We start from the raw sequence: 27,388 nt of genomic DNA on the forward strand, positions 1-27,388 counted from the left end.
GAAGATAGCTAGTGGCTTTGTAGGTCTCTGGTGACATGGGCTGTCTCTTCCAGGTCTTGATCTTGGAAGCCCATTTTGAGGGCCTCAGAAGGCATGATGGAGTCTATCCTTCTTGTTTGTCCTTCCACTTTGCCTCCTCTCCTCTTACAGCATGGTGGCTCTGCATGCCAGGGAGGATGGGGCTGGCATTGCACAGTCCCAGCTGGCCCAAGGCATTTGCCTGCTGAGCCCAATACTGTTGTTCCCACTCTACCCCCTACCTAAATATGGTCAGTGTTTGCAGTAGCTCCAGCACCGCCTGCATCTGTGTGGACTGTGGATTTCAGCTTGTCCATTGGCAAACTAGGCTTTTCCTGGCCTGCTTTCCACTGCTAGACTTAGGATAAACCCTTGTTATCATGGAGCTTAGCCTCGGTGAGAAGTACACATGAGCGGGTGGCCACAGCACCCAGAGCTTTGCTGGACACAGCATGTAGTCTAGGTTTCCGCCCCTGCCCATTGCTGACATTGACCAGAGAGATGGCTAGCATCCCAGGGTAAGTCCCAGAAGAATCTCCTCTCATTGCCCTTGTAGGAGGCAGAGGCATGAATGATGGACAAGCTGGGTTTGCTTTCTGCTAATCTCTCCACCCCATCCTTCTTCAAAGTCTTTCTATGTAACCCAGACCAGCTTGACATTTGTGTTCATCCTGCCTCAGCCTCCCAACTGTTGGAATTATAGGCCCACCCTCACGATCAGGCTGGACTTCTGTTAGTGCTGTCTGATCTTTTTTAAAATTACTCAGCCACCCTGAGCCCCAGTTTCCTAGTATCCACATAGTGGGGGTACAGTGAATAATAGAAATTAAAATAATCATGTGTGACATTTAAAGAACTCATCAGTGGGCTGGGCTCCCGGCAGGAGCTTAGTAAGAATTAACGGTGCTTTGCCACGCATGATGGCGATGATGATGATGATGGTGATGATGATGTTGATAGACCATGTGGCGCACTGGTGCTGAGTCGAGCCGGATAGTCTGGGATTGAATCCTCAGGCTCTCGTTGTTTGATTGTTTAACCTTGGGTGAGTGACTTGACCTTGCTGCTTTAGTGGCCTTGTCTCTGTTGGAGGCAGTGCCTATAGCAGTTCTTAAGCAGGCATCAGGGGCTGAACTGGGCCCCCTGGTCCACAGAGAGCCTGATTGTAATGGATGCTTTCTTCTGTGCAAACTGGTTCTTACTACTTTTCACTAGTATTTTTGAGATATTGTACTAGTAGCTGCCTGATATTGGCCATATTCATCTTTTCATGCCTCGGTTTCCCTGATGATTAAGTCAAGATACAAGGTCTACTGCGGAGGGTTGTTCGGCTGACCTTTGACACAAAACACCGGAAGGGGGAAGAGATGAATGTTGCTATGCCTTCTACACAGGCTCCTCCATTCCTTTGGGGGCTGTAACTAAGTTCTGTAACTAAGTAATTCTGGCTGATGTACTCATGGAGGGTCACTGTGCTGTCTCTTCCTTTGAGTGACATCTGTTTCCAGGCTGATGCCTCCCTCATGTTCTCGAGCAGTGAAAAGAGAAGAGAGCATCCAGGATTTAAATTTGGAATGTGTCAGAATCATCCCAGGCTGCCTGGGGAGACCCGTACCAACTGCTACCCTGAACACCAGGATGCTGATCCTATAGGGGTCTGGGTTGGGGAACTGCAGATTTGCTGAAAGGAGAATCCAAGAGCAGCTTGAGTGGCTTGTGGGAAAGAGCCACCAAACCCCGCTGAGGGGTGCCTGGATCATCTTCTTGGGTGGGGGGAGACACTGGTACAACATTCACATGGGCAGTGTGTGGCCCAGAGTGGAGTTGAACAGGAGTGAAGTCTCAGTATGCAGGACAACAGAACTTTGCTCCCCCTAGGGCAGAAATCCCTAGCAGGTCACCATCTGGGAGCTTTCCTTATGGGTGTAAGGATGCCTTTTTAAGGCTGAGACTTTGCAAAGTGATGGGGGTGGGCAGAGTGCTGCAACCCTGGAGTGTGGAGGAGGCGTTTGGCCATTTGGCCTAAGTAACACTGGAGAGAAGCAGCGGTTCCTCTCTTATCCCAGCCCTAACTGTCTTCACTCCTCACAGATACCTCCTAAGGCTCCTGACCCTGGGCATCCTGCTGGGTCGAGCTGGGAGGCCCTGAGTGGTGATGTTGAATAGGAATTTGTGATCCTAGAACAGACAAGCTGGCTGCCTACAGTCCTGCCATGAACTCTGTAGACTGTTGTTACCTGTGAAAGGCAAACGGCCAAGTCGGGTCCAAGGACTGTCCTGAAGCCTTCCTACCCTCTGCGCCATGCTTATTTCTCTGGGAGGCAGCATCCTTTGGGGCAGGACTTCATGAGATACACCGCTGTGGCTCTCGCCTTCCACTTTCCTTTCTGAATCTCTCAGAGCCATCCCACTTCTCCATGTAGGGGCAGCCCCATGCAACACCCCCAGGGTGGGTCAAGAGCATGCACAGACATGTACATGAGCAGGGTGAGCACTTAGGGCTGAGGATGCCCAAGCGGTCCACTCTGCTTCTAGCAGCCACCTCCCCAAGTCCATCCATAGTGGCCTGTTGCCTTGCAAGGTTGGTTTTCTTCTTGTATTTTACATAGACTTTTTATCTGCTTAGGTCCCTTGCCGTCCCCATGGAACAGGGAGCCCTAGCAGGTCCTAAAATGATCTCCATCTCCTACCTGCACATGTATACAGAAATAAGCCCTGGATGCTTTTTCTTAGTGTGCAATTTGCTGTCTATTTTTAACTTGCACAGAAAGGGCCAAAAAAGAAAAATCCCTGAGGAAGTCAGAGCGGATGGAGGTTGCAGGTTATCCAGTCACCCAAGGACCTGATGTAATTGCCAAAATGACATCTTTCAGCACAGGAGAGTCTCCTGGAGAAGGGCTTCCTCCTGCAACAGGCTGTGCGTGTCTCCTCTCTTCAGCTGCCGTTGCTCTTAATTCCTTTCCAGCCATGTCAGGAAGACTTGAGGGGAAAAACTCCCAGCATTAAAGACATGCTCTTTGTTTTTGCAATCTGTGACCCCAGCAATCTCTTTAGCAAGCCACGGTTCAGTGAACTGGCACACAGCAGCCGTTCGGCAGTGGAAAAAATCATAAAACAGATGGAAGCTTTACATTTTTGTTTAGATTTTAAGAGCAGTTTTTATAACATCGCTTAAAACCATCCTGATGTATCGTACTGTTTACACTCAAAGCTTTGTAGCTAAGATGTTTACAGTGCAGAGACTGTTTTAAGATATTTTATAGTTATGATATTTAGATAATTGGCCAAGAAAAAAATAGTTTGTTAAGATTGTCGTGATGTTGGTAACCGTGAAGGGACTTATGAGTCTCAATAAATATGTCCAGTTCAGTGGAAAGTACAAACTCAGTTAAAACAAAACAACACAAGAGGGAATATCTTTTTAGTGAAATCATTTCCTTTTCTTAATCAAAAGATGACAGTCAGGGCCTTAGAACGCCCATCTGCATGGCACTATGCCATGGCTCTTTGCTAGAATCGGCATGTCTCTCTTCTCCCGATGGATTGCAGGGTGACCCGCTGCTGTTCCACAGGAGTTCAGGACACCACCTCAGGACATGTCCAGCCAACCCCGCCTCCATCCTGTCCCTTTGTGCTCTGTGCAAGATGCACAGATTCTTTTTGGCTTTTTCAATGTTGAAGAACTTATGCAGAGCTAGGATTTGGACCTCCCCCACTTTCTTTTTTGTCTTTAAACTGCCCCAAAATGGCATTAATCAAAAACAATAACTCCTTTTAACTTTCTAAAGTGCTCTGAAGGAAAGTATGAAATAATCTGTGTGTGGGCCACAAATGCAGAGAATGCAAACATTTCACAATAAACATCTTAAATGAAAGTCCCTGGCAAGATAGGCTGAAAGATAGGACATGCTGGGTTAATTAATGCATACTCATAAAAATAAACCTCACTTTTAAGATTGGACCAATAAAAATCATTAGCATATTTGGGTCGGATGACTTTGTGTATATGCTCAACTTCCTCGTGGCACATTGTCCTCTTGAAGCCTAGAAACAGATTTCAACTTCAAGTCAGATCTCCCCTCCCATCGGCCCTTTGTGTTCCTGACGCAGTGATAGGATGATTTATTCTGGTTTTATTTGTAATACCTGCAATTGATCTAGTGGCGATGGGATTAAATTTATCACTTTAGATGTATAAATCATAGTTAGATCACCCAAAAAAATGTTTGGTTGCATAAAAATTCCTATTGTTTGCTGATGACACAAGACAGTGTTTGCTTTTTGCTGTAATCAAATTACTATAATACATAATTTTCACCCCAAGATGCTTTTTTTTTGCTATCTTAAATTGAATCATCTCAGCCTATTCACAAATTCTGTCTTTAAAAACTGCTTCTTTCTTGAAATCACATATTCAAACAAACATTGATATGGGGGTTTGTGGACTGTCTACTGCTCTGGAGTTTGGCTAAATCAAAAATCATAGAACATTTCTAAGTCTCACTACAGTATGGAAGATTCTGGCTTTTAGCCGTGTGCTTTGAAGACACATGGCTACAAAGGCCTCTTCTGTGACAAGCAAGCTGTCAAATCTAACTCGTCTTTAAAGGACTGAAATTAGAATTCATGAACTCTCCCGAAGTTGTAACTACCCAGACAGTGAAATTTCCACCTCCAATGCCACGTCTCAAATCCTTATGAAAATAAAAACAACCTGAGGAAAATTATTGAAGAAAAAGTGAAAAAAAAAAGAACCTCTTGCCTGAGTTTAATTTTATCCAACTTTATTGGCAGCTTATTTTGAGCAAATGTGTAATAAAGTTACCACGCAGAACAATGGAAAGAAATGAGGAAAACTGGTTTTTGTTGTTTTCGTCTCCTGTTTGTGTTAATAAATACCAAGGAGCGATAAATATCTGAATAAATGATTCGGGGATCTGCAAGCCCAGGATTGGTGACAGAACTGTAGGCCTCAAAATCATGCCACGACTGGTCTGTTTTGTAGGTGGCCAGGCACTGGCTGTCCGTGGAGGATTTCCCAGGGACTGCTGTCCTACGGGGACTGCCTTGTGTCCTTCAGAGCCCTTCTATGGTTATATCATTCCAACCGGCCTGGAGCAAGACAAGTACCCACTCTTAGGGAAAGCGCTTTTCCTGTGGCCATTTCCTGACAGTGTTTGCAAGCTGGAGGGTTGCGGGGATTGTAAACAGTGACTCTCATACCCTCATTCTGTGCCAGAGACTCAACATCGCCTATTTTAGAGACTGTGTGTTTATGATACAAAACAAACGTCGGCATGGTGTGTGTGCATATTTGTCCGAAGCCACACCTAATGGTTCCTGGGGTAGGAACATGTCTTCATGCCAATAGCCAAGCTCTGTGTACTGACCTTCCCATGCCTGCTCACTGTCCCAGGTCACCAGGACACTTGAATAGGGGGTGACTATAGATGTCCACTCCGGGAAGACCCCCCCCCACAGCTGGGCTGCTCACTGGGAGCCCTTCAAAGAATCCAAGGTCTCCCATGCAACAGGCTTCAAACTTGAGCTTGCCTGCGTGGATTTTAGTACACGTCCCTGGGATTTTTGAGTTAGTTCTATCTTGTGTGTAGCTGAGGAAGTAGGCTTTGTAAGCAGCCTTTTAAAATGTGTATGTGTGACTGTCTGTATGACTATGTGCCTACTAGTGAAGGTGACTGTGGAGGCCAGAAAAAGGCATCAGATCCTCTGGAGCTGGGGTTGCAGGTGGCAGGGAGCGACATTGCGTGAATGGTAGGAATGAAGCTGGGGGGTCTCCTGGAAGAGCAGCAAGTGTCCTTAACTGCTGAGTCATCTCTCTGGCCACTAAACAGACTTTTGCATTGGGAGGTAGACCTGCTGTGACTTGAATATGGTTGAGTGTGTCCTCCAGGAGTCATGTGTTATGAACTTGGTACCCCATATGGTAATACTGAGAGGAGATGGGACCTTTAAGGGGTGGAGCCTTCAGGGATAGAGGGAGATAAGTGCCCTTTGGAACTCTGGGCTCCTGAGATGGGGAGAGGTTATAAGAGTGAGCCTAAAGGGGGGAGAAACATCTCAGTTGTAGAATGCTTGTTTACTTTACACAATGCCCTGGACTCAATCACTCACATTGCAAATACAAACAATGATAATGATAGTAACAAATGAATGAATAAAAATACTTCCAGCCTGTGCTACATGAGACACTAGCTCATAAAACAAACCTAACAAGAGATAAGTTTGACCCTATAAATTGCTTTCTGGTTATCCATTTGGGGGCTGTTTCCTCTTGTGTGTTCTTGTCACTTGTCATGAGGTCCTCTCCAGACCTGAGCAAATGCTAATCTCCAGCATCTTCAGAATGATGAGATAAATACACCTAGTTTGAATGTAACTGGCCCCCATAAGTTCATAGGGAGTGGCACTATTAGGAGGTGTGGCCCTGTAGGAGGAAATGTGTCACTATTGTCACTACAGGTGCAGACTTTGAGGTCTCTCTTGCTTAACTTTAGATGTAGTCAGCCCCATGTCTGTCTGCAAGCCACCATGTTTCCTGCATTGATGCTAATGAACTGTACCTTTGAACAGTAAGGCACCCACCCCAATTAAATGTTTTCCTTTATAAGAGTTGCTGTGGGTCATAGTATCACAGCAATAGAAACTCTAGCTAAGACACACCTCTTTTCTTTAATGGTAGCTGGCCTTAGTTATTGTGTTTTAGTAAACTACAGGCTAATATCCTTGGGGAGGCTAGGCTGCTTTAGATAAGATGCAAGCTTCTGCAGCCCCTAAAGTTTCAGTCACTAAATTCTGGGCTGAATGTTGGGAAACAGCAAGAGGCTAGCCACCCCAAGTGCACTAATAGACTGAGGTAAGAGTTGGGATAACCACAAGTAGGAAGGGATGGAGGAAGTAAACCAAAGTCTAGGGGTGAGCTGCCGAAGACTCAGTCAAAGCTTTTTAGAGGTAACTCTATGCTGGGGTGCTTCCAATTAGTTGACAAGGACATTATCATGATTTATCCCAGACCTCACACTGGTCTCCATGTGCCTTCCAGGTACCAATGGTAGACTTTATAGTTTGGGTGTTGTTAGCATTGAGCCTGGAAGCTGAGCATTGGAGGCCATTGCTGTGAGCCACCTGCTGGGTTAGGACAGAGTAAGGAAGGCTTTTGTTCACCAAGGATGGGTCCATGGGAATCTTGGGAATTCATACCCCCCCCCCCGCCCCCAGCTAGAAGCTCTCTGGGCATTCCTGCATTCAGTTCTGCTACTAAGCAGCTTGGAAAGTCAAGGGCTACTAAAAGAATGGATTCCTAATCTCAGATAGTAAATTATGATCAGCTAGGCGATGACCAAGGCACCTGGTTCTTAGCCCTGTGGCCTTGTTACTGCTTATGTAAATGAGAATATACCAGTAAGCATTTAGTGTGAGATATTAACTAGGTAAGCCATTCTAGAACATCTCCTGGGTTACCTTTTTACCTAAGAATATCAACAGCAAGAGTAGCTGCTAATTGTGTATTAGGTACATTATTGTTTGTAGTGAATTAATTACTGATTCTCTCAGTTAGTCTAAATCATTCTTATGACTATGACCCCATCTTACAGAGGAGGAAATGGGTCAAGAGAGGCCATTGAGCATACAAGGTCTACCATCAGTAGTATAGGAGGACTTTATGCTTGACAGCTTACCCCAATATTGGTGCTCCGTTCTTCCCTTTCTGGAAGTTTCTCCCACACTGCCCTACTGTCTCCAGGTATGTTCCTCTCTGACTCCATTCCTATCTGTTTACTTACATACTTGGGAACAGCATATTGGCTTTTGTTTATGACAGTTCTGTATCAAACGAAACAGATTGACTTCAGGAAATCCATCAGTTTGAGAAAACCTTAATTAATCCTTGGTACAGGCTTGAGTAGATACTCCCGCAGGGTAAAAGTGTCAGCAAATGACCTTTGAGAACATGGACACTGCACCTTTAGGAGTCATCCCACAGCCTTCATCTGCCCATGCCTCCCTGCGCTCTTGGACAGAGAGCTAAGCATCAGTCTGTGCAGTGACTTGGATTTATGGCACCCAACCAACTCCTCCATGATCCCTCACATGTATGCTATGCTGAACCAAATCATGTAATGGGAAATGTCCTGCCACCCTGTGAAAGCTTCTTTTTTCTGTGGATTGGTCTGAGACTCCTCAGGACGGCAGCTTGGGGATTTGATCCAGAGATGAAGGCCACTCTCCAAAGAGGCTCTTCTGGTCTAAAGAGCCTCCTCTTGTGGTGGCTCTCTCCCTTACTCTCCCTCGTGCTCTCTCTCTTTCTCATTCTCAATGGCGTGTCTCTCCCCCCTTCTCTTCCCTTTTAAGCCTCTCCTTCCACCGAAGGTTCCATCGAATTTTGCTCCATGCTTCTGTATAACACTTTCCCTCCGACCTTGAAGCCCCTTCCTAAAGGGAATGTATGGGTCAGCTTTAGTTTTAAGACTGATCAGTTCAGCCTTGTTTCACTTCTTTTAACATGACACACATTTGGGCTACATGTTCTTGATCAAGATAAAACAGAAGGAATGAGGAACGTGAATTGAGGAATTTCATACGAGTTCTTGTTTTCATCCTGGAAACTGGTTTCTCACAGAATCTTATAACCAGGCTTGTGGGAGAGTGTTGAGTGTTTCTTCTTCTCAATATGCATAGAGGGCAGAGGCTAATGATCTGCCAATGTAATGAGCAAGAGTAACAATGAACAACAGTAAGCTCAGGAAATCTCTGGTCATCCTCAGTGCCACCACGGCTGGAAGCAACACAGGCCTGGTTTTCAAAATAAAATCATTGGCATGGCTGCAAATGAGGAAGGGGTAGTGGTGGGTTGGGGTTGAAAGACTGTCATTGAGGGAAGACTAGAGAATATCTCATTCACTTGTTCTGTGTTGCTTGGGGTCAATACAGGTCAATAACCATGGTGGAGTGGTGATACCAGATTTTCATTGTGTTACTTCCTCCACCTCCAAGCTATTAAGACCACTGTTTCAAAATGAGAAACTCACCAAACATCATGAAAACTCCAGAACCAGTAGTTCACAAACTAACTTCCATAGTAACCCAAGGGTTCTACAGAGAGGCTTTGGAAGCCAAGAGAAGAGGACAAAGAAGCAGGGTCCCTCTTTGTAGGCTTATGCAGATTAAGTATCCCTTATCAGTTCCTTTTGGGAAGAGCTCTGCCACTAGAAGATGCTGAGAACCCACAGATAAAGATCAAGTTCTTGATTATAGAAGAAGGAAACCAAGTTTCACCATAGAGCAGAGAATCACACATGTTGGTTCTGTAAGGCCAGGTTAGATCAATGTCTTTGATCACACTGGTGGGGCTAGGTTAGAAAAAGTGAAATACATACTTAAGTGGAAGGTCCTTGTTCCAGTGCCTTGCTTAGAGCAGCCTGGAACATACAGAATTTCGGATAGCTGGATGTCTATCTGTGACTAAGTTCACCATGGGTAGGGAACCCAAAGTTTCTGGAACAGAACTAGTTGGAAATGGCCAGCATTGCTATGTGTAGAGGCTAAACGTAGAGCTCTTAGATATGTTATTTTATTTTTGCATTAATTTTATTAATGCTAGAGATTGTAGCCAGACACTAGTATGTGTTGAGTGGTCACCTTTACTTCTGAGTGACACTCCAGGACTCTTATCTCCATCCTACCAGTAGAGACATGCAAATGGTTATGATTCTGGTGATATTCATGCTGGAGCTTGCTGGGCTGTGTGATGTATCAGTGCTCCCAGCCTTCTATCCAGGAACAGGAAGATGCCTTCCAGTGTCTAGTAGAATTTCCTGGGAATATACAGGTCAGGGAATTCATCATTAGAAGCACCCTCTGGGAGGCTTAGATGGACAGGACTATTTTTTGCTTGTTGTCTTCTTTCCTATTCTACCATGGTCTGCGGAGGATCCTACTTACTAGGTGAAACAAAACTCCTGGACAGGGCTTCAAGTAGAGGCTATATTTGTCGTATTTTCTCATGTATTTCACATTGGCTCCTTGGGTGGACATGATAGAGGCATTCATACATATATTTATTTATTAGAAGCCCATTGATAAAGCTCTCAGTGGTAGAGCAGTCACCCAACGTACACAAGGTCTGGGATTCCATCCCTAGCACTGAAAATAACAACAACAAAAGAATATGTCGATCTACTGATACTCCTCTACTCCTTCATAAGTCATTTCTTAACCTGCATATTGATTTACTCATTAATTCATACACATACTAATTTTTAATTCCTTCCCTCACAGCTCTACCTCTCCATTCACTCATACATATCTTTAGATATTCTTTTACATGCATATTTAGTCATGTGCACTGTGGGGCCATTCTTTTGTACATTCATTCATTTAATGACTAATAATCCATTTTGGAATGAATTTCAGTCTCTTGAGTTGTGTAATAGTTAAACTAGTGTAGATGCTGGTTGTGGTGCACATGAAGGTGGAACGATCGTACCAGGACTTGAGAGTTGGCTCTTGGCCTATGACAAGTAAAACTTAAATTCTTCTACTGTGATACAGAAATTGAATGTCACTCATTTGCTGAAGTCTCCTTCCCCAGTTTTTCAACACTGTGAAAATATAGTCCTGTTTAACTCTCTCCAACAAGCCTTTTTTGTGGCCTGGTTCCATGTTTGGGTTGTTCTAGAAGTTGAGAACTGGCTGAGTCACTCTTTCCCCACCAGGGAAGCAAGCTATGGTTGGGTCTAGGATTGTGGTGGGTGGAAGGAATGCATATAGACAACCACATGCAGGCCCCCACATAGAGGAGCAAGAGACACAGCAAAAGATCCGCCAGGGGCCAAGAGGGATTGGGGATCTTTGTCTTCCCCGATGGCAGGAGCTTCCATCCAGTTGACTTGCTGTGAAATCCCCATAGTCCTTGAAGGTCATGGAAATATAGGTCATGTTGAAGGAATGCCACTTTCAAGCTGAGGTACACATTTGAAAGCTCAAGAACCATAAAACACAACCCAAATTTCTTCTAATAGCAACAATGACTGCCAGGCATGTTGAGAATGAGGATATTTTATACCTAGACACAATATAACTGGGATAGGGTCTTCATCCCCCAGGAGGTACATGAGAACTAGCAAAAGCTTAAGTGTCAAGTTCTGGGTTGTCACTGTGTCCATTCCTTTCCCATCACTGTTGAACACAATACTTCACAGAAGCAACTTAAAAGAGGAGTGATTTAATCTTGGCTTGTGATCTTAAAGGGTTTTAGCCCATCATGGTGAGGAAGGTTTGAGGGACAGATCAGTTCATGACAGTGGCAGCAGGTACAAAGACTACTCATATCATGGCAGACCAGGAAGCAAAGTAAGCAGAAAACAGGGTTGTTTAACTTTTGGAGCCTTTCCTCACAACGGCTGGCCACTAACTAGGTCCTACCTCCTAAGAGCTCCTTTCATAACCTTCCAAAATAGTGCCACCAGCTGGTACCAAGCCCTCGAAACAGCAGCCTCTGGAAGACATTTCAGATTCAACATTTCACCTCACATGAACCTTCCTTGCTGTGTGACTCCCGTGCACTCATGAGCTCTTCCTGTTTACAGAGAAACCCTGGTGACTCTTTGGATAAGTATTATACCATCCGATGGCTGTCATACGTGACACGAGGCTCCAGTTGGTTCCAGACCATGTCTTTGTCCTTAACCACTCTGTGAATGCTGCTCTTCCCTGAATGAAGGTTGTGGGTTCTCAGCTGTAAGACACTGCTTCCCACCCTAGATTGTAGTTGACCCCCATGGTGCCCTCTTCCCCAGAGGCACTCAGGCATCCAAAAACAAGAAGTCTAGATGGTTTATTTTACCTGTGATTCAGAACCCCACCCATCTTGAATCTCAACTCATGTCCAATGGGAAGAGTCTTTACTGCATGCTGGTTCCCTAGGTAACTAGTGCACACACTTGAGAAGGACCAGAGGGAAAGGAAGAAATCACAGAAGCATGCATAGCACTCCATCCACCTCAGCCCCTCCCCTGCCCTCAACATCCCAGCTATGGTTATGCCTGTTGTTTTAGCTGCTTGGTTTAAAATACACAACCATAAACACTCAGGACAAACAGCAGTATGGCCGGATGTAATATTAATTTCTTTTCTGGTTTGTCTGTGAAAGAGTCAACCATATAAATCGCTGTAAACCACAAAGACAGAAAGGGAAATCACAACTTCAAATGGACAAGTATAGCATGTCACCTTTCGACTCCAACGAACATCATGCGTGGTCAACTCAAGCCTTGTGTGAGCCTTGGTTTAGTTAGGTGATGCAGTCAGAAGCCCCCTTTCCATGCTGGAGCAGAGCCTGGCATATCCCTGGCAAGCCTGGTGTCTGCCGGACAGTGTCCCTGCAATGCCATTTTTCACTACTTGTTTAATTAACAACCATTTTTGACCTCGGCTTGTTATGAAAGTGTTGCTATTCTCTCCTGCTAAATTATGTCTAATGAACATATTTGCATGTTATCAGATATAGCAATATATCATTTCAAATTTGAGCGTTTAAGCCTACATCACTCAAAACAGCTTTTGTGGATTAGTAAGCAGGTGAAATCAAAAATCTCATTTCATATCTGACATTAATAACTTTCGGGGGAGTGAGCATTGACATTCATGTGTGGACCAGAATCGAGCCCAATGTCCTAGAAATACAAGGGCAACAGACAAACCTACTCACCAGATAGGAAAATAAATCACACATAATGCAGAATTCCTACCTTACATGTTAATTAATGTGTGCAATCAATTACTGATGTTACAATATGAGAAAGAAACTGGTGTGGAAAGGGGTAATAAAAAATACCTATAGATTTATCTGCTTCTTTTTTCTATTTAAACAAATAGTCTTCAAGCCCGTGAATGCTGTGTTGAGGCATGCTTGGAATAATAAGCATCATAAAATCTAATCAGATTTATAAGAGGAATTGATTGTTGTGGCAGGAGGAGAGGGTGGAAAATAAGCTGAAATTTAAGTGTTAATTTTTATGCTAATCCACAGTGGCTTCATATGAAGCAATTTTGTTCTGTGCCACAAATATAAAATTGTCCCTTGCAGAGAAATGTCAGCTTGCTAGACCTGAAAGCAGTAATTTATTAGGTATGTTTCTATTAGTATGTGTCACAGTTGTTAGCAGGCTATACACACAATGGCGCTTCATACTTATCCTCCAAGTCTGAGAATGTCTCAGCTCAGTGGCTGGAACGTGGGGCATTAATGCATTATCATATGCGGGGTGGTCTGTGCCCTGTGGACAAAAGGCTATTTAATACAATTTAATGTCATTCTGAGAAGAAGTGGAAAAATAAAGACGGGGAATAAAATGGCATCTGTGAGTTTCACAGGGCACTCATGCACAAACCCTCAGTTTAAGAGGTATGACATTTCTGCCAAGAAAAAGAATAAAACTGGGGCATTTTTTTTTATAACCTGTTCCCCACTGCAGTATTTCCTAAATGCTATTAAGTGATCGATTTACACGGCCACATGATGATGTCATCCATAAGAAGGGGAATGCAGATGACAGCAAAATACTACTGACAGTGACCTTGTTTCTGAATCCTTGGAACCCTGTCAGCTTTGCTTCCAGTATATGGTTTCAAAGAATGTACTTTTTGGACAATATCTAGTTACTGGGTAGTGAATTAATAGAGTTAAGGGTTCTGATGCAATTCACATATAGGTCAATTACATGCGCCAACATCTGCTCTGTCACGATCATTTGCATATAGCATTCATATGTTAATGATGCCTCTTTTTACTCAAGTAATATATTTTAAAAACAAGATTTGCATATCAGTTTGGATCAGTATATTACAAGCAATTTATCATTTTCTCCTTCTTGTTATGATTTGAAGAACAATATCTTGAATGATGGCTGCTATATTTGAGCACAGCTCTGATTTATACAAGGAGCCCCTCGGTGGGAAAGCTTCCATTCTAAAGCTGCTTAAAGCCTTATAAATCAATAATGACACAGATGGACTGCTGATAATCTATTTAGAATGCCTGATAGCAAATATTGCCGTACAGGCGATTAGAGGGGTAACCATTTTAGCAGAGTCCTTCCTCCCTCTGCAAACGGCAAGTTTGAACAACAACAACAACAGCAACAACGAAAAAGAAGTGTCCGTACCCTGACTTCATGTCAGACCTTCTCCTCGCAGGGTCTGGCTCGCAGAGGGGAAGACCTGGGGAGAAGAACAAAGGCACTTCCCGTTCCTGCCAATATAATCATATCAGTCCCTGTTTCTTTAACAAAACAGGGCCTCTTAATGGAATTGTGTCTTCAGGTGTAAATAGCATTAAAAGCTGCTTCTCGGGTCCTCTCTGCCCTGATACAGTGCAAGGAGTGGGGAAATAAAGTGGAGGTTGTCAAAAGTGGCAGCTGTTTGGAATCCTGATAAATATAAGCTCTTATTGATCTGATGGAAATAAAGGATCCCAGTGCTAGGCAGTATTTAGCTTCTTGTCTACAGCGCGTCACCGGTGGCCTTGCATGGGGGATAGATTTCCATTCTCATACTCAGGATTTGATTTCATCTTTAACCTTTGCAGCTGAGTTTCCTTGACCTCAGAGTACGGCTGTGATTTCCCGAATTTGTTACATTTTGCTTTACATGGTCTCTTTCTCTATTTCCTTTTTTGTTTGTAACAGGGAACGGGGATACCCTTCTGGCCATCTTTCAGCGCCTGCATCCGGTGCCTCTTTTCTGGGGATATATTCTTCCTAGACTGACAGTCCTTAAGCCAAGCATGCAGCGAGGGTGTTAAGGTAAGCCTCATCCTGTTACAGCTGTCTGCCTGGACATTCCTTACTTCTTCCTGCTTTGGCCTGTTGACTTCACACAAACACAATTCAAGCTAACCACTGAGCACCCCAGCCAAGTCAGTTTGGGACAGAAGTGGAGGGCCCCTGCACCCACCCAGGAAACCCTGTGTGGCTCCTGGGGACCAGCATTCCTTTGTGGTTTGGGTGGTGGTGGTTTGAAACAAAAGGGTTCTGAAGAACAATGTTCTATTTTCTCGCGGCGCTTCACCCCGATGTTGTGTTTTCCACTCCGTGGCTTAATTTCTTTCTGGAGTTTTCTTCCGGGGTAGAGGTGAAGCTCCAGCTCAAATTCCGGAGGTGCTCTTCATGCCTTCTAGTTCCAAGAAAAGTGCAGCTGTTATTTTGAGTAGTTTTGATACAACCAAATCAAAGTGAAGATTTGAAATGGCTTTTCTGAAAGCCCAAAGCTGAAGTCATAAATTATTCTGCACTGTGATTCTTTCTGATAGTGAAACCGTACCTCTTTGCCTGACATTGCTGCAATGAGGGAAAGTGAAAGTTAAAAATAAAATGAAAACATTTAAATCTTGGTCGTTGAGAAGCTCAGATAGACATCAAGGCCAGTCGATAGAGCCTCCTATCAATTAGACTTCCACGGTTATCATTCCATATTGGCTTATTAGTAATTGTTTGGGTTCAGGGTTCTGGGATTAAGAATGTGAAAGGCCAGACTGGGTTGGGGCCGGGGCTTCTCCATATGCAGGAGGCTGGGGACAGGCTGATGGTGGCATCAAGGCCTTGCAATGCTTGCGGGAGGAAAATGTCTCCAGTGAGAAGGTTGGAAGTTTTCCCTGGTTTACCCCGTTATTTGAGTCGGAAAGTGTTGATTTCACACCGCGCTGAGTGTTTTCCCCGCAGCTTCTTAGTGGGTGTATTCTGTGTTCAGAAAAAGGAGCAGTTAAGGAAAGCAGTAGTGGGGGCCATCAAAGGCCTGGCAGGCCTGTGACTTTGCAGATCCCAAGGTGCCCTCTAGGAGGGGAGTGGGCAGCTCAGGAGCTCCAGCCTATAGACTGCAGACGGAGCTTCTGGCTAGGTCCCTCCTCGGCATATCGCAGGCAGGAACAATTTTTGGTTCCTCTGCTGCTGGGTTGGGAAAACAAGCCCGCGGTTGCCAGTAAGGTTTGGAATCTGCCTGCCAGATAAGGGAATGTCTGTGAAGACTATTTTCCCTCTTGGGAGGCAAAACACAGATGGGGGAGTTCGGAGTCTTACAGCATTCAGCTGCTACATTGATGGTAGGAATTCTGCAGTGTGGATGCTCATGATATCCGAAGGCCAGGTTTAGCATAGCTGCTGAGGGCCTCTGGTAGGGAGTTGGTAGTGCTGGCTGTCGAGAGAGCAAGAGCATTGGCTTGTTCTAGAACATTCCATTCTCTGGGCTTCTTGAGGTGGGAGAAGAAGCGCTGCCACCGTGCTGGCCACTCCCCCCTTGACTCCCTTCAGGATGGGAAAAAAGGGAAGGGAAGGAAGAATGAACACAGGAGTGCCTCCCACACACACAGCAGACAGACAAAGAAGGAACATCATAGGTTTCCCCTGTGGGAGATACACAACATCCCTAGCTTGGGTAGCTTATGGGGCAGGGAGTGGTTTGTGGGTCACTGGGATAAACTTTGGGCTATATTTCTGCTCATATGCAGGAGACATGTTCAATAATCTCAGTGAAACCCGAAGCTGCAGACCCCACCAAACCCAATACTTACTCTGTCCTTCCTACGTGTATGTGTCCATGAGTTTAGTTTATGAGTTTGACACAGAAAAATAGAGTTGTAGATGGAAGTTTTTGCCCTGTCCAGTCTCATAATAATTTAATCCTAAATAAACACACAGACGCGTATGGTAATTATAAACGGTTTAGCTGGTAGCTCAGGCTTCTTATTGGCTAGCTCTCTCTTAATTACTAACCCATTTCTATTTGTCTGTGTATCTCCATGTGGTCTTGGCTTACCAATGATGCCCAAGCCTCTTGCTTTCTCGGTAGCAATATGGCCTCTCCTTGACTCTGCCTACTACCTTTCTCTATCCCTGTTTGAATTTACTGCCTATCTAAATCCTGCCTGTCTATTGTCCAAAACAGTTTTATTCATCAGCCAATAAGAGAAACATATATTCAAAGCATACAGAAGGACCTCCCCCATCATAGAGTGGCAATAGCTAATAAGATAAAACAATGCTAGCAGTGTATAGTCATAAAAGCCATGTATTGAGATTTTGTGGGTAGGGGACTGAGGTACGTGTGGTCTATGGGGAAGCCTGTGAGCAGGAATAGGAATATTCTTCTGGATGGGAAATGCACACCTTTGCATGACTTGGGGGGGCAGGTGTCATGTGATGTGGAAGTAAGATGCCAACTTCACTTCCAAGATCAAATTCTCTTTTCTTTCTTTCTTTCATAAAAAGATATTTTATTTTACTAGTTATGTATAGGTGTGCGTGTTGGTATGCGGATATGTCCAAGGGAGTGTTAAGTAATCTAGAGGACAGAGGTGTTAGATTAGATCCTTTAGAGATGGAGTTGCAGACATTGTGAGTTGCTGCTGTAGGCGTTGAAACTGGTCCTCTGGGAGAGTAGCCAGTGCTCTTACCCACAGAGCCCATACCAACTATTGGTGACTTCAAGAACAAATTCTTATCCTCTGAGGAGTGACAGCAGACAGGTCTCAGGAACAGACAGATGTTATGTGGATACCTCTTTTTTGGTTTCTTGTTGGATTTCAGCCCCAGAACACAGTCTCCTGAAGCTTTGGAGTTGGAAATCTCCCCAGGGGCTCACCCTGAGAAGAGCTGACAGCAATTGAGAGGGGAAGGCCCCATTTCTGGGAGTCTGAACTTGTGTGCAGGGGAATCTCATCTCTCCTACCCTTGTCGGTCTTTGAAAAGGACACTTGACTTTGTGAAGTCCTTTTTTTTTTTTTTTTTTTTTTTTTCCCTCCATTCTTACTTATTGTAGTGATGGAAACTCAAAGATTCTGGAAGAACCACTTGTTCTTGTTCATCTTGTATCTCTCCTCAAACTTGACCTTGGCCCCTCATCTGCCCTTGTGTTTTAGAGCTGGCTCTTTGAAAACATCCTTATCAGTGATCCGCAGAGTACCTTGTGGACTGTACTGTAGTTATAAACTGACACATACAGAAAAATCTTGATCTTTGAGCTCTTCTTGCCCATGGTGGCTGTCACTTTGAGGGGACAGTGATCAATTGCAGCCACCAGCACATGATTATAGGGACTGCCTGAGTCCAACAGTCGCTCTTCAGGGCGAAGGCTTTGCCTCCAGCCAGGATGAACACTACTTTCCCAGGTTTCATGAGCATTCCCATTTGGACAGAAACCATTAGGCACAAGCAGAAAGAATTCATGGAGCCTTACATGACTAATGTTTAGGCCAGTAGTGCCAGCAGCCACCTACAACTCCATCACCCAGGAAGCTGAGGCAGGAGCTTCAGAAGACCTCAGCCCAGCCAGCAGCAGAGGGAGTGGCTGGACAGCCTGGGTAATTTAGAGATCCTGTTTCAAAATAAAAAGCTGCAAGTCCAGCTGTGGTAGCATACAGCTATAATCCTAATACTTCAGCTGAGGCAGGAGGAGCTTGAGTTCAGGGTCAACTTGGCACACTTAGGAAGATTGTCTCTAAAAATTTTAAAGTAGTAAGTAATAAAATGGGTGGAAGCACGAGGTTTATCTATCATGTGTCTATTCCTGAGTGCTGCAAAAATTATACAAATAAAAAAAACCAACAGAAATGTACTGCAATGACCTACTGACTCCATGTGTCACTACAACATGGGTGTCCAAAGAATACCCCTCGAAAGAGGGGAGACACAGCCTCAAGCCCATAGTCAATCCTTCATGAAGTCCTTCATGGTCATGCCATGAGGGCCAGGGCCATCCAGAGGAAATGGTGCTTATAGCCTCCAGGACCTCCTTTCATGGCTTCCCACTCTTGGCTCCTATCACCCGAGCTCCCTGTGGGCAGAAGTAGGACTGTCCTGTCCTGTTCAGTGTCTGTAGTACTTTTAAAAGAGTGGGCTCCAAAATCAGCAAGAGCTACCATCAGACTCCAGCCTTCCCACCTGTAATGGTTTGAATCTGAACTGCCCCACAGGCTCAGGCATTGAATAGTTGGCTGCCAGCTGGCAACACTGTCCCAGGGGATGGTGGAGACTAGGGGAGGTGGCAAGGCTGGCTGAATTCAAAGGCCAGTCCTGCTGTGGCTCCGCTGACCCCAAGTCATCCTTTCCACAGTGGTTGTCACCTTAGTTGAGTACCATAGGGGCGGCACTTTGGGAGAGGAGAACCGAGTGGAGATTGACGTTTCTATGTGAAATTGATAAAGTGTACATACGGGGCAAGCTTTGAGTCCAGCTGGAACTTCGCCAGGATTCTTCAGAACTCATGGAGGTAAGGATTGCTCAAAACTCCTTTGTAGATGAGGAATGAGGGATGGAGTTCTGATTTCCCCAGAGAGAGCAGGCAGAGGGGGAGTTACCGATGTCTAAGAGTTCCCTGAGAGTATCTCAGTCCACGTGGAGCCCCTGGCAGACAGACCTGGTCACGTACTTGTGCCTTCCACACTTGGAAACTGAGGTTGTGGAAGTTAAGCTGTCTGCCTCAGGAAGCACAGCTAGCAGGTGGCATCACACCCTCAGCTTTTCTCATCGCACAATTTAAAGCAGGGATGATTACTTTGGCTCATGATCTCAGAGGGATCAGTCTGTGGTCCCTTGGCCCCAAACACTAGGCAGAACATCACCGTGGCAGGAGCATGTGGTAGAGAAGTTTATGTCATGGTGAACAGAAAGTAGAACACACAAGGAGGGAAGAGGGCCAAGGCAAGATAAGATGTTCTTAAGGGCCTAATCCCAGTGACTCCCTTCCTTTAGCTAGACCTCCTCTCTAAGGACAGTGCCACCAGCTGGTGGCTAACAGTCAATGCCACATGAACCTGTGGGGACGGCTCAGATTCAAGTCATAGCAGCTAGGATGGCCAGAGTCTGACTGTAGTTCTTGCCCATGTAGAAGGTGTAGAAGGATCGTTTAGAAGCACTAGGAAGAGCATGGTCAAGATAGTCTGAGTTCGGGACCACAGGGAGCTCATGTTACAGGAGTTGAGAGTGGGAATCAGAAAGCAGGGGAACCAGTAGATAGAAGATATCAGATGGGCAGATGCTGTAAGAAAATGCAAGCAGAAAATCTGGATGGGGTGCTCCATTCAGATATGGCTTTGTAAGGCCATAGTGAGTTTGGCTTTTTTCTATTTGTTCATTTGTCTTTAGTTGTTTTCTGTTGTTTTGAGGTACTGTTAAATAAACTCTACAGCCTTGCAACAACTGCTAAACAAACCCTTTAGCATTACACCCCAGGTTCTTCCTTTCTGGCTTGCTACTTTTAACCAAAGAAATCATCTTGAGAAATAGGCTGTTCCAGGTGTGGAGGTTCTCCTAGATAACTGAATTAGAATTAGCCTTGCAATGGCTTCTGGTGGTCTGGTCACTGTGGTCTGGTTTCCCCTGGAGGGATGCCTGGTGGCTGGTCTAAGCTGGCAGTCAGCCCTGAGAGGAACCCACTGTGTACATAGTCACAGATGCACCATGTTCTGGACAGCTCTGTGAGCCAGTGGTGGGTGCTTGGGCAGAAGTGGTCCCTCTAACTCCAGATCCTCCCACTGTCCGAGATCCCAGGGGAGAAGACACTGGTGCTGTACACATGCCATTTTTTCAGGAAGGAGGTGAGGGAATTTGGTGAGTTCCAGGCAGCCTGGGCTGCATAGTGAAACCCCAATTAGGAAATAAAAAAGGAGCTTAGTAAGTGGCTTAGTGGATACAGGCACTAGTTCCCCAGACTGATGACCCAAGGAGTTTGAACTCCCAGATCCATATAGCGGAAGTAGAGAACTTATTCCCAAAAAGTGTCCTGTGACTTACACACACACACACACACACACACACACACACACACACACACACTGTAATAATTAAAATCAAAAGCAGACTCTTGACTCTTGTCATTGGTGTAGTTTAGATCTGGTTCCTTTGGCTACTGCAGTCTGTCATGGGGAGACTTCTCAGAAATCCTAGCTCACCCATAGGCCCATGAGCTCACAGGGTTCATAGCAGCCTTTATGATCAAACTCAAGGTCTTATCCTCCAGGTGGCTGAGGCCCAGAGGAGGTGAGGGGCTTGCCTGGGATTATGGGTTGTCACTGATGAGGTTACCGTCCCAACCCTCACCCCATGTGTTTCTGCCCAGTCTCATTCTCACATGAGCATAGCAAGCCACCCCCCACGAAGCTCCAAACAAGCTGAGACTACTCTTGGCTTAAAGGAAGCATTTGTTGGTGGGGGAGGCATGCCTTTCATGTTGTCATAGCTGAGTGGTGAGCAATGTTTGGTGACATTTTCAGTGACCAACTTCTGGGATTATCAATCGCCATTATTGGAAGTTGTTTTTTATTTTTATTTTTTGGTTTAAGCAGCAATGATATGACTTACCTTCCAGTCTTTCCATATTTTTATGTCCTTGCCAAACCCAAGCCTATGAAGTCTGATTCTACTAATCCCCAGAACATGATTATGTTCATTTCCCCCTTCCTTACAGCTTTTTTAAAAATGTTTCTACCAAATGGACATGGTGGTACAGATCTGTAATCCTGGCACTCAGGAGGCTGGGGTGGGGGTGGGGGGCGAGATAAGGCTTGAGCAAGACTCTTTCAAAAAAAGCAAGTGTGGGGACAAGCACAAACTTTCAGTAAATAGCATGTGGGCCAGATGGAGCTGCAGTCCATGCTCAGCAGTAGGCACTGGGGGCTCAGGTCCAGGAGATGCCAAAACAAAGACTGGCCAGCCTTGACCTCGGCCACTGGGTGTGATGGCCCAGATCAGGATGCACAGATAGAACACGGGAAGAGACACAGCATGGGCAGCCAGCCCCACACACTGATATCTGGGTATGGAAGTGTGTGCTTGCATGTGTGTGTGTGTGTGTGTGTGTGTGTGTGTGTGTGTGTGTGTGTGTAGGTTAGGGGCAATGGCTCTGACAACACCAGCTACCAACAGAAAAGCGGTGGCTGTGGAAAGCAAGGTCAGATAGCCCTGTGTGAGATTGCTGGAAGCCGCCTTCCTCTCTATCACCCCAACATCAGAGTCATGTGTGCCTGCATGTCACTGGGTGATTGCTGGGGAGAAGCGTGTGCCTTGGTTCTTATTCCTGAGAGAACCAAGAGATAGAGGGGCCCCTCTCTGAACTCCACAGGGGACTGCCTGGGCAGGTACTGAGTGGCTGGTCCATCTTTTTCCTTTTCTCAGAAGTATTTGGAAGGCATTTCCTGACCCTCTCTCATAGCCACCTGAGCTTTTCTCTGGTGTCCTTCCGGGCTGCTCATACTGGCCTGGAAGGACAGCATGCAAACCTCCCTATGTCCTATCATTTCCTGGCCTCTCGACTCTGCCCCTTCCTTTAAAAGGGGCCAATGTCTTCAACTCCCCTGGGATGAGCCAAGAATCAGAGAGACAAGACAGTGGCCCAGCATCTGGATTGGGGAGGAGATGGCACGCCTACCTGAGGGATGCCGTGAAGTGGCATCCAGGTATTGGGAAGAGGCTTCCTCACAAGTTGTCCTCACTTCCTGTTGGCCCCTTTACCTGCTGAAGTAATTTCTGCACAGTCCTTTCATCTGGTCCACACACAACATGGAGTTTCTGTGTGTGTAATATTATTTGTTTTTATTTCTGTAATCCCTTTATTGTTTGCACAACTGCTGTCAGACTGTTGCCTGAAAGTATCACAGGATAATTGCAGAACGCCTGCATAAGTAATTTCTTACGAAATCGGGCCTTGTCTGCATATAAAATTGTTTTTCGTTGCAGCATACATGGCCTTCATTATACAGAAGCTGTTTACAGGGGGCGGGGGCGCACCTTGCCCACAGGCCCGGAGATGGGAAGACCTGGAACTTGGGAATAATGAAATATGATCATTATTCTTAAGTCATATGACATTTCTAGAAGGTGACAGATAGACCAAGGCTGTCAGGAAGAGCCCAGCCTGGGCAGGAGGGAGGCATCTGCTCATATGAAGGGTGCTGGGTTGACTGGTGCTGCCAGGGAAGGAAGGGCCACTCACTCCTCCCGGGCTCGCGCTGGGCATCTCTTCCGACCGCATTTCTGCGATATTAATGGTGTGTGGTAGTGAAAGAAATGTGTTTTATTCTAGAGTCTAACCCTGCTGTTATCAAAGTAACTTCCAGCTTATTAGCGACAAAGGACTTCTCTCCTCTCGGCTGCCCTGTTCGCCAGGGCTTCCTGAATTAAACTGCTGTTTCCTGTCCTTTATATGCATGACCACATCTGGGTAGCCTGCTCACAGCCCCGCTGCTTAATAACAATCACCTTCCCTTTCAGTCTCTGCTGATTGTTTCTAATTCACTCTGACAGATAGTGCCTGACAACTTGCTGGCTTCTCCCTCCCTCCGTGACCTGAAGTTACTCACGGCACTTATATAGTCTGTCATTTTTAATATTTGATTTCATTTTAAGTTATGTGTTTTACTGAGAAGATGAAACCAAAGGGAAAAAAAAGAAAGAAAGAAAAAAGAAAAGAAAGGAAAAGAGAAGAGGAGGAAGGGGGGGGGGTCTTGTTTAACCCTTCTTGCTCCACGGCCCTGTTTCTTCTGGGACAGGCTAAGCAAAGGGCTACATTTTCTCTCCTTCCTTCTGGCTTTTGTGTTTTTCCTTTTCCACCCTTTCTTGCTTGTTTTGATATTTTTGCAATCAGATCTTTCTCTGTGCTCAGGTTGGCCTTGGATTCATCCCCCTGCCTCAGCCTTCCAAAGCGCTGGGATTACAGGTGTGTGCACCCACACTCCCAACTGCTTCATGTGGTACCCTGTCCTTTCAGTGGTGCTAGATGGCCCTGGGGTTCACCATGATGCTCTCTAATCTGCGACCTTGAACGCCTCCTTTTTAGACGTCTTTTGGAGCGATGGCTTCATAAGGGATGGGGGATGCCTAGAGGATCAGCTTCGGTAAAGATGTCAAACGTGGAATGAGCAGTCGTTTTTTGGAATTGACTCTTTTTGAACCAGCAGACAGGACAGAGAAATGCCAACTCTCTGGATTGGAGATGGGCCACTTGGTGTGAAATCTTCCAAAGAGTGGGACCAGGTGGGCAGCAGGGCTGAAGCTTAAATTTCCTTCTATCATGTCCTATCTGAACCTGCCTTTTTATCAAAGACCTTGTGAGACAGAAATCCTCAAAATCTGGCTAGGCATCTGTCACTTCAAGGCCCACCTCACCCATGGTGGCTGGCTTTATTTGTCACATTACAAAAGCTCCTGTGTCCCTTTTGGCTCTTCAGAGGTTGAAAGCTGTGCATTAGGTCAGCTTTGCAACTGACTATCATCAAATAAAGAGGCAATTCACCCTCAGGACCTGTCTTCTGATGCTGGATGCCTGTATGTCTATCAGTCCCCCACAGCAGGCCAGGCAAAGAAGTACAGGAAAGGGGATCTGGGTTGGGCCTCAGCTAAAGAACTTTCGACTTCCCTAATTGTCTATGACTGCTTGCAGTGTGACTGCCCTTTGATTGAACTCTTCCCAGGCCTGTGAGCTGTCACCATAAGGATCTTGCCACTGTTCCATTTCAAGTGTTCCTCTGACCACCTGGAGCAATGAATGGTGGGTCAGTCCCAGGGACAGGCAGGCTTTACTGGTACCTCTGGGAGCTGAGGCTTGCTTTCCAGATCCATCTGCTTCGGGTCCTCTGAAAGGATAGTAGCAAGTCCCAGCCAGAGTGGGTCAGTCACTCACGGCAGGCTTCCTCAACGTAGGTTCATTTTCCACACCCATTCTTTCTAGAGCCTTGGGCCTACTGTCCCTGAACACTGAGCATAAACTAAGGAATTAGCGCTTTCTTCTTCTGAATGGGGTAGGAAAGACAAGGAAAGATCTATTTTAATCATTTTGTGATGATGCTTGGATATTTCGTAAATTACAGTCTTGGTTTCAAGACATCCTAATTAAAATTTCCAAGAGGATTGTCCATAAGAAACCAGGTACACACAGGCTAGTGGCTTTGGCTGTCCACCCAGAAGAAGACCAGCAAATGCATCGGCGAGTGATCTGTAAGATGCAGATGGCGTGGCTTCTCTCTTTATTCAGCTTTGTGGTCTTCATGGGGGAGGAAGGTAGGCTAAGAATATAGACAAAGACAAGGAAAAGGATCTTTCCCCTCGTATTTCTAACCTCCCATGGTGCAGCAAATCTCCCCTTATGGATGTATATTGCAATGACTCCCAGGGCCCTTGGCAATGGTGCTCTTACCTTCCTGGTCAGTCATTAGTATTTGCCCCAGTCTTGTTAGATGCAAGGCCAGGAGCTCTCAAGGACAGTCGTTGTGATCTGGAAGATGGCTCAGCACTGCGATTTAACCTCTAGCAAGGGATAAATTATGCTTTTCCACCGCCTTTCCCCAAAGGCCCACTGGCCTATCACTGGGTCCTGAAGACAGATTAAGGCTTTGACTTAGTATTTATTACTCAACAGGTTTCCATTTATTAGTGGGTGGATTGGGCAGACCCTTGGAGTCTTGGCTGACAGGGGAAGGGCATCTTATGTATTACTTATCTTTTCCAATCATGGTGACACAATACTGACAGAAAAAGCTTGAGGGAGGAAGGATTTAGCTCTATGTATTCTCTTATTTATTCTCTTTATGCAGTGTGTTTTTGAGATTGTGATTGGATTACAGTATTTCTCCCTTCCTTTTTCTCCATCCAAACCCTTCATATAACCCTCCCTGCCCTCTTTCCAATTTCCTGCCTTTCTCCATTGCATGCATATGTGCATTTTGTATATCCATATGTAATCATTCCAAATGTAACCCATTGAGTCTATATAATGTTACTTTTATGTTTGTTGGACAGCCAATCGGTGTGCTCTTCCCTGAGAGGGGCTGTCTCTCCTGCTTCTGGCTTTCCTGCTGGCTTGCAGTCCTTGTGTGGGGTTGAGGCCCATGCAGTTTGGCGTGTATGCTGGTGTCCTTGTTGAACTCATGTTTAGGCAGTCATTCCACTGTTACTACAAGACACAATCTCAGAAAGCACCTGGCCCTCTTGCTTTCTCAATCTTTATACCCCCTCTCCCACAAAGTTCCCTGAGTCTTAGGTGTGGGAGTGCTGTAGATGTATCCTCTGGCACGGGATCCCTGGCAAAAGGAAGCTTCCTTGCTGAGGACTGACAGCTACACATATGTGTGTGTATAAGGGCAAATGCGTCCAGACTGCTGTTAGGGATGACGTATTCTTGTTCATACGTATGTAGTCCTTCATGGCAGGGCAGCTGAAGCAGCATGCTTCCAGTCATGGGAGCTTCCTTTTCAGCAAAACAGGAAGGGGCTTAGGCAGGAACTAGGTAGGGTTGGGCTAGAACCTTCAGGTCCTGCCCCTCGGTCCTGAATCCACCAGCTAGGCCTTGTGTCTAAAATGTTCCACAACATCCTGAAACAGCACCACCCACTGGAGACCAAGTGTTCAAACACATGTGCCCACGGGGGACATTTCATTCACAACATAATATCTACTTCCTGTTGTGTCTTCTGCCAGCACCCCACCAAGGGAGAGGAGCAGGAAGTTTTCTCTGGCATCACCACAGCAGCATCTCTATCCATTTAGGTTCCTATAGATCTGAAAGAGCTTTAGTGACATCATTTTGACCCCTTGACCTTTCCCACCATGCATCCCATAAGTGGGGTTATAAATTGATCTGGTCCCAAGCCTATCCCTGAGAGTTCATTGACGAGTGGGCTTTAGAGGAGGCCACCTACCGAAGTAAGGCAAGTCATTCTTCAAGGGGAACATGCAGGGTCCTGCTAGTCTCTCCAACAGACACCAACCTAGGTGAAATAGCTAAAACTACAGAAGGGAAGAGACGTGCAGAACATCATGCCATAGAAGTGACCAAGGCTACTCAAGGGATAAAAATGAGAGTCATCAAGTCAAAGGCAAGAGGAGAGATTGTTTCACCAGAGCAATGAGGACTAAGATGCTGGCCAATACTAGATAGCAACAGTAACTGCTGTGGTTTGTCTTAGGCCAATTATGAAGCAGTCATTTAAAAAGGGAAAAACTCAAGTAGCTGTACCACTCAGAAAGAGCAGGATGGCGGGGGGTGGGGGTGGGGAGCGGGACCTTGGGAACCAGGAAGATTCTCCCAAATAGACATGGGTTGCTTTAAAGAGGAGGGGTTTATTTCAGGCATGTATTTGTCCCTGCCAGAGGGTGGGTGATGGGTCACCCCAACTAGAAGCAATGGACAAGAACCTTGTAAATACCAAGGTCACGGTCAACTGGTTAGGGGACGATTCTGGGGCTATATTTGGAACTTGGAGTAGAAGAAACAGGGGAACAGGCACAAGACAATTGGTGGGTGGGAGCCTGGTGGTGTGAGATGAGTTTAAGGGGGGGCATCTGTGACGAAACTGAACCAAGTACTCAGT

The 27,388-nt window shown here is 45.6% G+C and overlaps 1 protein-coding gene across 5 annotated transcripts in view; it reads left to right on the forward strand.

Moving 5' to 3' along the window:
• Positions 1-27,388, forward strand: part of Znf536 (zinc finger protein 536) — a 442,803-nt gene that overhangs the window by 109,039 nt on the left and 306,376 nt on the right. For 2 of the 5 annotated variants that reach the window (XM_051207053.1, XM_051207057.1), the window contains exon 1: positions 14,728-14,840. The exons of the other annotated variants lie outside the window; for them this stretch is intronic. The gene's annotated coding sequence lies outside the window, so the exon portion shown is untranslated. Of the gene's footprint in view, positions 1-14,727; positions 14,841-27,388 lie in introns of those variants that run through there. 5 annotated transcript variants of the gene reach the window in all.

This window comes from Phodopus roborovskii, unplaced genomic scaffold (genome assembly GCF_943737965.1).
Source record: "Phodopus roborovskii unplaced genomic scaffold, PHOROB, whole genome shotgun sequence".
Taxonomy (NCBI): domain Eukaryota; kingdom Metazoa; phylum Chordata; class Mammalia; order Rodentia; family Cricetidae; genus Phodopus; species Phodopus roborovskii.